The sequence below is a fragment of the Lissotriton helveticus genome, chromosome 3_1, assembly GCF_964261635.1.
Source record: "Lissotriton helveticus chromosome 3_1, aLisHel1.1, whole genome shotgun sequence".
NCBI lineage: Eukaryota > Metazoa > Chordata > Amphibia > Caudata > Salamandridae > Lissotriton > Lissotriton helveticus.
The window spans coordinates 1,347,007,527-1,347,020,818 of NC_136061.1; the positions used below are offsets into that span (position 1 = coordinate 1,347,007,527).

Sequence of the window (13,292 nt, forward strand, 5' to 3'; positions counted from 1 at the left end):
AAATTCGTTTAGCTGAAAGTTGACATGGCGTTCTAGTATCTTAGAACAAGCTGGCAGCAGGGATATAGGCCTGAAGTTGGCCAGGTTAGTAATGTCCATACCAGATTTCTTCTGTAAGGGAACGACCATGGCGTGTTTCCATTCCTGTTCCACCCGAGATTCACTGAGAGAGATGTTAAGTAACCTCATTAGGAATCTACGTGGTTCAAGGTCAAGTTGTTTCAATATCCTCATAGGGACAGGGTCCCGAGGAGATCCTGACTTGATGCTTTTTAGGCACGACAGGAAGGAAACATCATCAAATAATTTCCAGTTGTGCAGAAACTCAGTGGGAGGGACAAAGACATTACAACAAGAGCCAGATAAGAAGGGATCAATAGGGGGCGGAAGGGAAATTAAGGATTGGTGAATGTCTTGAACCTTCGATATAAAAAAGTCCGCAATAGCATTACAATGTTTACCATCCAAAGCTGGCAACACAGGAACAGTGTCAGCACCTGGTATACTATATCTAAGTAAGGGGTGATTACACCACCTTACCCAAGCTGAGTGATCAGCCTGTGGTGTCAGTTTGGAGGGCCAGCCAGGGGTGGCATAATGCATGCTGCAGCCCCTGGTAGGCCTTGGATGCACCTATGCCCTGGGTACCTATGGTACACTATACAGGGGCTCACAGAGGTGACCCAATACCTAATCTGGTATGTACCTAAAGTACATGGTATCAATTTAGAGAAAGAACAGCTGGGCTGTGGGTCTGATCAGCAGGCCCACGACCACATTAAAGTCGAGAAAACAGAGTCACAGCAAAAAGTGGGGGTGACCATAGGAAGCAGACCCTACTCTCCTACACCATGTGATGTTTGATCATAGAAATGACCTGATGATTTAAATACTTCCCAAGATACAGGGACTTCTACCACAGAGTATAGGACCAAACCCCGCCATGCTTGTTGCAACACTTCTTGGCAGTGGTTATTATACACGAGGACCCTAACCAGCCTCTCATTGATGGAGTGCAGAAAGGCTTTCAATGCCAAATAAAAATCCTGCAGCTCCAGCAGGTTTATGTGAAGACAGGTCATTGCCGGAGGCCAGAGTACTCTGATCTCCAACTACCCTACTGTCTTGCTCCGCCTTTCAGATAATACAGAGTTTCCTACACTGTGGCTCAAACACGGCAAAGCATAACGTGAAACCCAACAACACCTAGAAAAAGGTTTTATTGTACAAAATGAAGATTCTTGTTAGAATAAGGATTGGGGTTTTTATTTATGCTATGCTCTAACAAAAAGGCTTTCCCAGATGCAAAAATGAATCTCATTCAAATACACATAGAGATATATATACAATAATAACACACTTGATAAATACAACCTTTAAATGCATGAATAATACTAATGAATAAACAAGCAGCAAATAATATGAGAAGACTCGACCAAATATACTGGACATCCTGCAGAAAGAGATATACATTGAATTCTTCAAAAGATTACTTTGGATGTGCAATCTGACTCATTTACACATCACAAAGAAAACACCTCAAATGTTCAAAGCCACTGGCCACACTTCACAATGGCACTAGTCAGAAACATGTCACCTCACCGATTGTTCACTCGACATCCTTGCCAATTCAAGCTGGGGGAACCCATTCACAGCTGGGCATGGACTCTTTGTTTCGTTTCTTACAGCAGTACTTCTACTCTGTAAGTGAGCTCCCAACTCAGCTGTCACCAAACCTCAGATATATAATCTCAAAACACACAGGTTTGAGAGTCTTCCTCCCTGCACTAGTAAATTTACTGGAACTGGCCAGCTTCCAGACAAGCATTCCACAGCAGGATGGAGTTCCCACGTTCCCTCTACATTCTCGCATGTTCCAGCCTTTATCTTGACGAATCTCACGAAAGCCTTCCGGGGTAGATTAAACAATCTCTCACAAAACAATCCTTGAACGGGATTAACCCAAACAACTTTCAAGCGTGTGTGTGTGTGCAGAGAAAGCTCCAGCCAGGCAGAGTCAGAATTCAGGATGACACGAGGCCATGTCAAAGGCAATAGAAAGAACTTAATAATTCTTCCCCCGTGACTTAACTTGTAGTCTCTCCCCTGAGGCGAAAAGCTGGGGGCTCATTATCACGATTTTAAAAGTGTGCTTTATCTTTCGTTTGGCTTTTATTTTAAAACTTTTGTGCTATTTTTACTGTGAGCCTGACTTGCTGAAATTGCCGCTCACATGCTGTCCTCAGCGCAGCAGATTACGCGCTGACGCCGGGAGTGCAGGCTGAGCAGGCGCCATATTGGGGGTAGGAAGGGTGGCGTCCCAGTAGCTGGCCGCCTCCCGCCCTCTTAGGCTATAAAATCACCGTCACAGCGCGAGTGCGCTGACTTAAATTGTAGTCTCTCCCCTGAGGCGAAAAGCTGGGGGCTCATTATCACGATTTTAAAAGTGTGCATTATCTTTCGTTTGGCTTTTATTTTAAAACTTTTGTGCTATTTTTACTGTGAGCCTGACTTGCTGAAATTGCCGCTCACATGCTGTCCTCAGCGCAGCAGATTACGCGCTGACGCCGGGAGTGCAGGCTGAGCAGGCGCCATATTGGGGGTAGGAAGGGTGGCGTCCCAGTAGCTGGCCGCCTCCCGCCCTCTTAGGCTATAAAATCACCGTCACAGCGCGAGTGCGCTGACTTAAATTGTAGTCTCTCCCCTGAGGCGGAAAGCCGGGGGCTCATTATCACGATTTTAAAAGTGTGCATTATCTTTCGTTTGGCTTTTATTTTAAAACTTTTGTGCTATTTTTACTGTGACCCTGACTTGCTGAAATCGCCGCTCTCACATGCTGTCCTCAGCGCAACAGATTACGTGCTGACGCCGGGAGTGCAGGCTGAGCAGGTGCCATATTGGTGGTAGGAAGGGTGGCGTCCCAGTAGCTGGCCGCCTCCCACCTTCCTTAGCACTGGATAAAAAGGGATTGTCATCTCGTCCGCGCAGCGGGCGAGCCGGCGGCGCGCCAAAGGCCAGCCCGTCTGCGCCCGTCCGCGCCGGACCCGCGCTCAGCGCCATATCCCCTGTGTCATTCACCACAGAGAGGATTAGATATGCTCCGGCTGAGATTATGCAGTTGAAACCAGCACATAGGGAGGCCTGTCTACAACACAACCCTGGAACCATTATTGAACTCACTACTATCTGTTGTTCGAACTGTAAGTCTACCATTCCGTTTATTAACTATAAAGCCAGTTTCTCAGATGCTCATATTAGTAAACCTGAGACTACTATAATATCACTCATTAATGCTCGCTCTCTGGCCAGCCATAGGCAGGAGATCGCCGACTTAATCATGGACAGAAAAATAGATATCCTTTTCATCACAGAGACGTGGATGGATGAAGCGTCCGAACCTGATTTACTGGTAGCAGTGCCGCATGGCTTCACTGTATACCGGTTAGACAGACAAGGGAAAAAAGGAGGGGGTTTGGCAATTATTTCCCAGACTATCTTTCCGGTCAGAATATCCCCTATACCTTCATTAACGTGTGAAGCTTTACATTTTGCCATCAAGCTTACTCCTTCATACAATCTCAAAGTAATACTCATTTATAGACCCCCGGGTGCACAATCTGAATTTCTATCCTCCTTTATGTCATTTATGGAACCATTGGCAATTGACGATACCTTTATAGCCATGGGAGATCTAAATTTCCATTTAGACAAAACGGAGGATTCTGAAACTATATCCCTTTTGGCCGACTGTGAAGCGTTGGGACTAACTCAGTTCATAAATTTACCTACACACGAGGCCGGACATACATTAGACGGCATTTTCTCTAACATCAATGAGCTAGTAATAAGTGATGTACTGCCCCTCACTTGGTCTGATCATCATGCCATCCTGTGCCATATTCCTATTACTCAGGCTCCTATTCCTAAAAGGGCCCCTCCAACGCAGGAAATGTTCAGAGTCTGGAAGAACATTGATTATGAGATCTTTAGAATGTCGCTGATTAAATCCTCTCCCGTTATTTCGGAAGACCCTAACGCAGCGGTGGATCCGTTTTTTTACCTGGTTGGGCAATGCGGTGGAGGGACATGTGCCACTTAAAACCATTTAAAAAAATAGGAAAGTGCCCTCGGCCCCGTGGTTCTCAGAGGCCTTAAGAAAGCAAAAACAAGTCTGTAGGAACCATGAAAGAAATTGGCGAAAGACTTACGACAGTAAAAGCAAATCTATATACAAAGAAACACTAGCGGTCTATAAAAAAATGATTCAGGAGGCAAAAAAGATATATTTTGAGGAACAAATCGATAGTGCTAAAAACTCAAGTAGACAACTGTATGAGGTGGTAAAATCATTGGCTGGGAAATCAGCAGACCTGGGTCGTCCTCTTTCGCAGGAATTTTGTGATGCATTGACAAACTTTTTTTCTTTTCTAAAGTAAATGATATTTACTCTGAGTTTTCAGTAATGACAACCCCTATTAAACCGAAACTCATTCCCGCATGCAAACCCATTGATTGCTCACTTTCTCAATTCAAAGAGATAAAGGAGGAGCAGACAGCTGATATCAGGCTTATAAAAACGGGCTCAGCCCTAGACCCCTGCCCCCCCAAAATCTTTCCTCCAGTAATTGATTTAATAAGTGAAGTCATAACACAAGTCTGCAATGGGATGTTCAAATCAGGGGTCTTCACGGATAGGTTAAAGAATACCCTACTGAAACCTCCCCTTAAAAAATCTGGTCTAGAAAATACTATGCTGAAAAACTATAGACCTATCGCCAGTTTGCCGTTCTTAGCCAAAGTAGTTGAGAAAGCAATGAACAGGCAACTGTCGGAGTATATAGAACAAAACACTCTCCTTGACGACTCTCAATTTAGGTTTCGCAAAATGCATGGGACCGAGACCGCACTTATCAAGGCCGCTGAGGACATCAGGACCATCAGGGATCAAGCGGGTACAGCGGTATTGGTCCTGTAGGATTTATCTGCGGCCTTCGACACGGTCAATCACTCCATCTTTGACCGTGTCGAAGAACTGGGCATCCATTCCATGGCTAGTGCCCTGCTTGACTCTCTTTTTTTCGGGCAGAACGCAGGCAGTAACACTGGGATCTTTTAAATCTGCTGATCTTGCCCTACCATGTGGTGTTCCTCAAGGCTCATCCCTAAGTCCGACACTTTTTAATATCTACGTGTCGGACTTAGCTAGGGTTATTAAAAACTACCGGATGAGCCTTACCACATATGCCGACGATACCCAGTTGGTGCTTGCCATTAAGAACGATGGAGAAGAGGTGGCGGCTCGGTTTCAGGAAGGCATGTTGGCAATCAAGGAGTGGATGGGTGGAAATTGCTTAAGACTCAATTCAGAGAAGACTGAGGTCATTATCTTCGGAAAGTTATCTCCTTTGTGGTCTTCCGTCTGGTGGCCCCCATCACTTGGAGCCCTACCAACCCCTGTTCATAAGGTTAGGAATTTAGGGATAATCTTCGACGAAAAGCTGAATTTTGCTAACCATGCCAATCAGATAGCATCTTTTGCCTTCCACAAACTCAGACTCCTTAGAAAAATCTTACCATTTCTTCCAGATAATGCGAGGAAAACGGTGGTGAGCTCCTTGGTACTTGCTTCTTTGGATTACTGCAACGGATTATTTGCGAATGCTCAATCTCGGGTGGTGGCCAAATTACAACTTATCCAAAACGCAGCAGCAAGGCTACTGTCTGGCACCCCCAAATTTAAACCCATTAAGCAAGTAATCAGGAACTACCACTGGATAACTGTAAGAAATAGGATTAGATTTAAAACTTTATGCCTTACCTTTAAAGCATTACATGGTCTTGGCCCGGTGTTTCTCAAACAGAAGCTTATCTTCTATCAGCCCAATAGATCACTTAGATCGGAACATCTGCACCAACTGACAATACCACGGACTAGGACTGTCACTTGGGGTGACAGATGTTTCACAAACACCGCAGCCAGACTCTGGAATACCCTTCCGATGGTGATAAGATCTACTCCATCTTTGTTTCAGTTTAGAAAGCTGCTGAAAACGTGGTTGTTTGACCAATAACATTTCGGCTCACTGGACCACTTTTGAAGTTTGATAATGTTCGCACTGAGATAATAAGCTGAGTTACAGCGCCAAGACACCCATTTTGTATAAGTCGCGCTTTACAAATCTTAAAAATAAATAAATTCTACAACACACTGCACATTTGTGCACCACTGCTTATAGCATCACATACTTTATCTCTCAGTGTACAACACAGTCCACATTTGTGCACCACTGCACTTCGAAACCTAAAAGTATTATCTCGATCCATAGTTCAGAGTGTGCCGCTGTTCTATTCTCCACTGTTAGAGACATTCTCTCCATAGCCAGAGGGAACCATAGTTTGTGAAGCCAGGAGGTGTGGTCTGGGATGGTCTCAGCTCCAGAGTACGAGGATCACTTGGTGTGCAGCATTTAATGCTAGGGCTATCTGCTGACCCCGTAGTGAGTGCAGTGGAAATGTTGGGGGCGTTCAGCAGCCCCAGAATAGTGTATGCAGAGAAGCACAGAAGAGTAGTGTCCGATGCTAAGTCCACGTCATTTAATATCTGCTTCCAGAATCTGTACAGCTGAGACAGTGCCTTATCAGAACAAGATGGCCGTTTGCCCGCGACCCCTCCAGCATTTCTCTGAGCGCCCCTCGTTCCACCTGTGTATTCGAGCAGGCCTAAGACTATTTTGTAGGCTGCCTCTGTACCTGCCATGTTGTGCGCTTTGTGATGTCCTCTAAAAAATGTCAGTCCACTCCTTGGAGGAGACAGAGCGCCCCAGCGCCCTCTCAGTGCAGCTGGCCCTTGGCTTTAGAAGCAGCACCACCTTCTGTCAGCGTAGCATAGTTTTCAGAGATCAGGCGTTCAGAGATGAGGCGCTTATCAGCCTTTTTGTGGACTAGCCACTTCTCTGACACGGTAAGGGTTCAGGAGGCAGCCATCTTATACCCTGGAGAGGTCACTCAGTGCCTCCGCTGCAAATAGTGGAACGCATCTGAAGCGGGGAGGGAGTAGTCCTGTTGAAATTGCTCGAAGGGGAAAATCCCTGCGGGTTTGAAGAGGGAGCCCACCTGTTTACAATCTTGCTCCAGCCATTGCCTAAACGCCTCCGAGCTGAACCCAGGGGGGAATTCAGGGTTATTGACAATCTGCAACATTAGAAAGGGGGAACAACGTCGGGCCCCTTCGGAGGGCAACGCTGTCCCATACTTGATCATCGAAGCTGTCATCTGGGAACAATGCAAACGCCAAGCCCTGAGTTTGCCAGGGAGCCAAGCTTCCTGCCAGGTATTCACATGAGGGACCAGTGCTTTTCGGGGATGAGGTCAATTCCTCTCTACAGGATATCAGTTATGCGGCTTGGTAATACCGGTGGATCAGGGGGAGCTCTAAGCCACCTTAGCCGTTAGGACCTTCCAGTTTATTAACCTGGAGACTTGCTTTCTTACCACCCTAGATGATTTGTTGATATAGAGTTGTAAAGAACTTCATGCGGTGTGTGTGTGTGTGTGTGTGGGGGGGGGTGTTCAACCGTAATGTCTGAAAGATGTAAAGGATGCGTGGGAGTACTGTTGTTTTAAATGCCACAATACATCCCCAACCAGGCCAACCGTAGGCGACTCCATAAGGATAGTGATTTATTCATCTGATCAAGGAGGGACCTGTACTTTGTCACTAGAGTCTTAGCTATAGTGGAAGCGAGCTGTATGCCCAGATACCGAATGGCCTCTGACGTCTATGTCTTGAGGACCTAGGCTCGCAGAGCCGCCTCATGGGGAGGGGTTCAAGATCTGGGGCGTAACAAGGTTAATTTTGAACCTCAAGACTTTGCCGAAAAGCTGCATTTCAACCAGTAGGGATAGCAAGGAATCCATCCGGTTCGCAGGCGAGAGAATGACATTATCGGCCTACAGACTGATTGTATGAATATCGGCGCCAAACCGGATGCCCAAAATCTGCAGGATGTCTCGAATGCGCTGCGCCATGGGCTCTATATGGAGAGCAGACTGAAGTTGGGAGAGGTGCCACAGTTATTGGGACCATAGTCTATGATTCCTATTGATCCAGACGGACGCTCTGAGGCGCTACAAATGCATACTATCCATCTAATAAATGTATCCACAAAACCAAAGTGGCGTAACGTTTTGGACAGGTATGCCCACTAGATGCGCCCAGTCGCTTCCTCTGCGTCAATGGAGATTAAAAGCGCCTCTTTGCGGGATCTGAGTGACATCCAAGAGGTGTAAAAGCCTTTTGGTATTGTCTCTGCCCTATCCCTGGCCAAAACAGTCCTGGTGAGGGTCAACCAGATATGGCATGACCGTGTTCAGATGAGATGCCAGAATGTCAGTGAAGAGCTTTGTGTCAATGTTGAGAAGGGAAATTGGTCTATATGACCCAAAGTCCCTGGGGTCTTTCAATCGTTAGAGTATTACCGATATAGGTGCCCCATCATAGTCTGTCAGCGTGCCAAAGTCAAGAAAATAATTAAAACATCGGGTACGGTCCTGGCAAAAGGGTTTATAAAATTGAGCCATCAAGCCATGCATTCCCGGTGCTTTAGCGGGCTTAATGCGTGAGATTGCCACAACCACTTCCTCGACCCATATCGGCTGATCCAATTGGGACATCAGCGCAGCCGGGAATCGAGTCGGGGGAATTCCTTACAACTAAGGTTACTAGTCACCCCAGGAGCCGTCTGAGCTGGATTACAGAGTATGGTAAAACTCTATAAACGTTTCAGTGATTTCCTCCTCTATGTGCACCTCCTCGCCCTAGCCTGCCTAAGTGAGCTGACGGATTCAGACAGTTTTAGTGCTGAGCCTATGGGTCAGAATGCGCCTGAGTTGGTCACTGCTCAGGTACAATTTGTGCCTGGTTCGAAGAAGGGCATACTCCACCCTATCCGGTTCCAAACACTTTAATAGAAGCCTCTTGCGCTCCAGGTCTTGCCAAACCCTGGGTCCCCATGCGTTTAAAAATGGCCTCCATCTCAGTGACCACCTGCTCCAGCTGTTGACTCTTTTCCTGGCGCATTTGGTTTTCTGCCGTCTATATAGCAATAAATTCACCCCTAACTGTATAGTTACTATATTCCCAATAGGCTCTGTGCATTGGAATAATATATCCTATAGATGTGACGTAGGACTTATGTCTACTAGGTCTATATCGAATATATTAGACTTAATTGTGAGTGCCAGCTAGCTCTGAGGTCACTAGAAACTTTTTTGAATAAACAAGAAGGGATTAGTTTCTGACAACCACATATACATGACAACTTTGTTTCCCCAAGATAAAACGTATCTTCAGTGTCGTGGAAACAATAGATAAATATTCTACTCAGTCAATCGTGCATGCTTCGTTTCTCCAGAGGTGCTGAGAAATAGAGAGACTGGCGTTTTCAATAAAGTATTTATTGAACAGTCTTCTTTCTCATGCAGAAGAAATTAACTGCTACAATCGTAATACTGGTATCAAAGTATAATGCGTGCAGCAAGAAGAGTATTCTAAAATAATACTGAAAAAGCATGGTATGGTTTCTGAGCCATAAAATACATACATTAATTAATAAAGACTAAAAGTACTCAACTGGTGCTTCTAAAATACGCCTACCCAAATGTACCTAACCTAAGTCTAGTACGAGGGAAGAAGTAAGTGTGGTGTAGCATAAGTTAGTGTTCTTTTTGCCAAGAATCTATCCAAGATTTCTTTTAGGGTCTAATCCGCTCCATACCTTGGTTTAGAATGAAGGTCAGGTATCTCTCAGTCTCAGGACTTGATTTCCCAACAACCCGCAAGGGTAGCTTGGAAACACTGGAGCTGGATTTCTTGGCAGGAGAAAAGACCGCGTCTCTCTCAGTGCATCTGCTGGAGGGTCGGCTTCCTTCGCCACTTGCTGTAGCGAGCTGGGTCGGGCAAGTAGATAGTCGTACTGCTCCAAACCACCGTATGTTTACTTGGGCAATGGTGGGCATATTTATACCTTGAAGGTGCCGAGTTCGACGTACAGTTGGACATAATAGCGTAATCAAAGAGTCTCAGTTCTTTGAAAACTCCATGAGTTCTTGGACAAATCAATATTCAAGCAAGGGGAAGTCCCTAACTGCTGGAGCAGAGTTTTACATGAAATCGTTGTGTATTGTCGGACCTAGTGGAAGTAGCCATGCCGTATTTGGACTGCATGAGCTATGTCTAAATATGGTTGATTTCTATGCCTATATAAGGAAATGGTGATTTATACCTATATAATGGCATGAATCTGTAAAATTACACTAGGGTCCTAAAATGCTATACAACACCCACTCCACTTTATTATGATCGACATTAGTAAATTCTAAGTATTTAAAACATATCTAAAGCATGTGTTTACAATCCCACCCAAAATACATAAAATGCATTTGAAAATGGTTGTACACAAAAAATGAGTATTTGTACAGTATGCATTAAAAAGCAATGATTTCATTGTAAGCATTTGATATGATATTGGCAATGCTAACCGAATGAATCCTGAATCACATTCATGAAATGGCTCTTGGTTGCAGAAGAAAAAGTCGAGACCATCCCATAGCAGAATATATAAGCTAGTTTGATTTGTGCATTAGGTCAATATTGTTTCTAGGAAGTATTCAAAGAATTCTTGTTCTCTAAGAATAGTTCTACTTTGAGCAGATTACTTTGTGCCAAAAAAGGTTCAACTTTGGAAAAAGCCAACTCCAATCGTAGAGAAATAGTTCCATAGTTTAGAAGTTTTGTTTTGAAAAACCGAAGGTCTAATTCAGTGTTCATAGAACGCTGTGTGCTAATTTCAAAAGTTATTCTCGTGTCAGGAAAAACATTAAATCTTCTAGGTTGGCAAAGAAATAGTCTACCACATTAGGTGAAAGTTGAACCACTTCATTAACTAGATCAATCGTACACAGATGAGAAGCATCGCTGTCAGTCGTGTTAGCAATGTTCGCAGTAGATGGTACCTGTGTGCCTGTCGGTCCACGTATCTCACCCTCAGGTGGAATTGCCGGTGAGACCTCAATGAATGCAGTCATCAGGATTGGTAGCCGTTGGGGGCAACACAATGCATGAGCCGTTACCGAACCAAGCAAAGCGTCAACATCCGTTGGCAGTGCTGATGGAAGTGTTGAACAGATATCCAACACTCATTCCTCTCCACAAAGCAGGCATCGTAGAACAGGTAAGATGCAATCTTGCCAGATTGATCTGAACGATAGGAACCACGTGGTATTCAGATCTCTCAAACGAGCCAAGCATCTGTATTATGCGTTCACGATACTGCATGGCCAGAAGAGTGTTCTCGATGGTAATCTAGGTATCGCTGGTGACTGGACTTGCCGTAACTGAGCAGAAAGAATAAAAATAGTATCCCTGCTACGAGTCCCAAGATGAGAGGCAGGCTGCCGAGCACAGAGTGCACGAAATTTTGGAAAAATGCCTAGGACTGCTTCAAAGGGTGCTAACAGTCCTGAAAAAATCGTCTTAAATACATGTGCAATACCACTGGTATCAGACATGTTTAAGATTAAAAAAAAAATTTAATGTCGGAATTTGTAAAGCGCACAGCTACCTCCATCGGAGGTGTCCCGGCGCTGTCCGTATACCGCTTAGGAACCCTTCCTGGCTTTCCTGGGAAATGTCCACTCCTGGGCACCCCCCCAGGTGCAGCCAGGCATCCCAGCGCTTTTGGGGCCGTTGTGGAGACTAAGCAAGCTATTGCCCAGAGTTGCAGCATGGGACCCATGATCAGAACAGGCACTGAGGCGAGAATATCCAGTCCGGGGAATTAATGAGCCGGAGACCCGCCAAGGCGGGAATCGAACCCTGGTTCCTGGCCAGAGCTCTGCATCAAGGTCTGCCTGCTCTAACCATTGAGCCACACTTCTCCACTAAGATACGACCTAACATTTCTGCGAAATGTATTGGGCAGTTTGTCGATAATAGGGCATGTATCTCTGCAGAGGACCTTGCAATTTGCAGATCATACGTCTCTTTGAACGAGGTCAGTGGCACAGTTTTTTGTAAAAGAATGGCTTTCATTCTGCTTAAAGTATCAATGCGTATAGAAGAGCTGTTCAGTGAAGGCCATAGCGGCGACTCCCCATCTGTCTTAGTTTTAGGAAACAATACTTGCATACAACAAGTGACCCTGGCTGACACAGTAACGAGATAGGCTATTCCTGGCATCATTCCACAACAGCTGTGATCATTCAACATTATGTAGCTCCCATTGGAAAGCTGCCTAAAAACTGGATCTAACACTGCTGCCGGGGAACCCTGCAGGTGGCATGATAAGTTGTTTGAAGAACCATCGCAGGCTCCATGCAAATTAATGCCTTGACATAGAAGACTTCCCCTTAGTGCGTTGTTGCCATTTTTACCACTAAGAAACACCTCCTTTCCCCCACTCCAACATTTGTGTGTGTGTATGGTAAATCCCAGGTCGACTTTATGTACTCTTTACCCAACCTTTCATACAGGCCTGCTGGTATGTGTTTTAAGCAATACTGAAACTGGAAAATCGTCACTGTTATCGTGATGGTGCCATGTATTATCCATTCAACGTCTGGTTTCTCAGAAACGGTTAATGGTAATCTCTCCAGTTTTTCTATGCTCAGCACTGTATAGTCTGCTCCCCTCTGTGCCAAAGAGATTTGTTTATCTGTAAAGTTGAATCCAGTAGACTATGATGTGGTGTTGATTAGATGCCAAGGCACATAGCCTGAACGAAGATTTTGTAACGTCCAGCCTAACCGCATTATAGAACGTAATTGAGACTGGCCATGTTGTAAAATGAGCAAGTCCTATTCCATTATGTCTATGGTAGAGGATAAAATGCTGTCCAAAGAATAAATTCTGGATGACAGTTGTTAAACCATTGTCCACTACAGAGAGAGAGTTTTCTCTAAATTAATACGATCAATTTCTCGTATTCGTTCTGCAGTTTCCATTTGCCTGACTTTCCATGCTTTGTTATAAGCAGAGTATATACCGGCGTATATGAAACGTTTATGACGTGGTTTACGAGGCCCTTGTAAGAAGTCTCTCAAATCAACGCTATCTTTAAGTAAAGTTAAGAGTTGTTTTATTTCCGGTAGTGTGGACTTTTGTAGCCACTCAAGGCACAGTTTTCCTACACTGTAAGTTGTTATTATCCCTGGATGTTGTCTCAGGACATATGTTGGGTCTGGCCTTGTTATTGTAAACCCTTGTGTCTTGTTCAGGACTCTATCTTGAGTTA

At 44.9% G+C, this 13,292-nt stretch overlaps 1 protein-coding gene across 3 annotated transcripts in view; it reads left to right on the forward strand.

Annotated features, from left to right (window-relative positions):
* Nucleotides 1–13,292, forward strand: part of LOC144824974 (ATP-dependent RNA helicase DDX25-like) — a 2,510,053-nt gene that overhangs the window by 10,626 nt on the left and 2,486,135 nt on the right. The window lies entirely within an intron of this gene.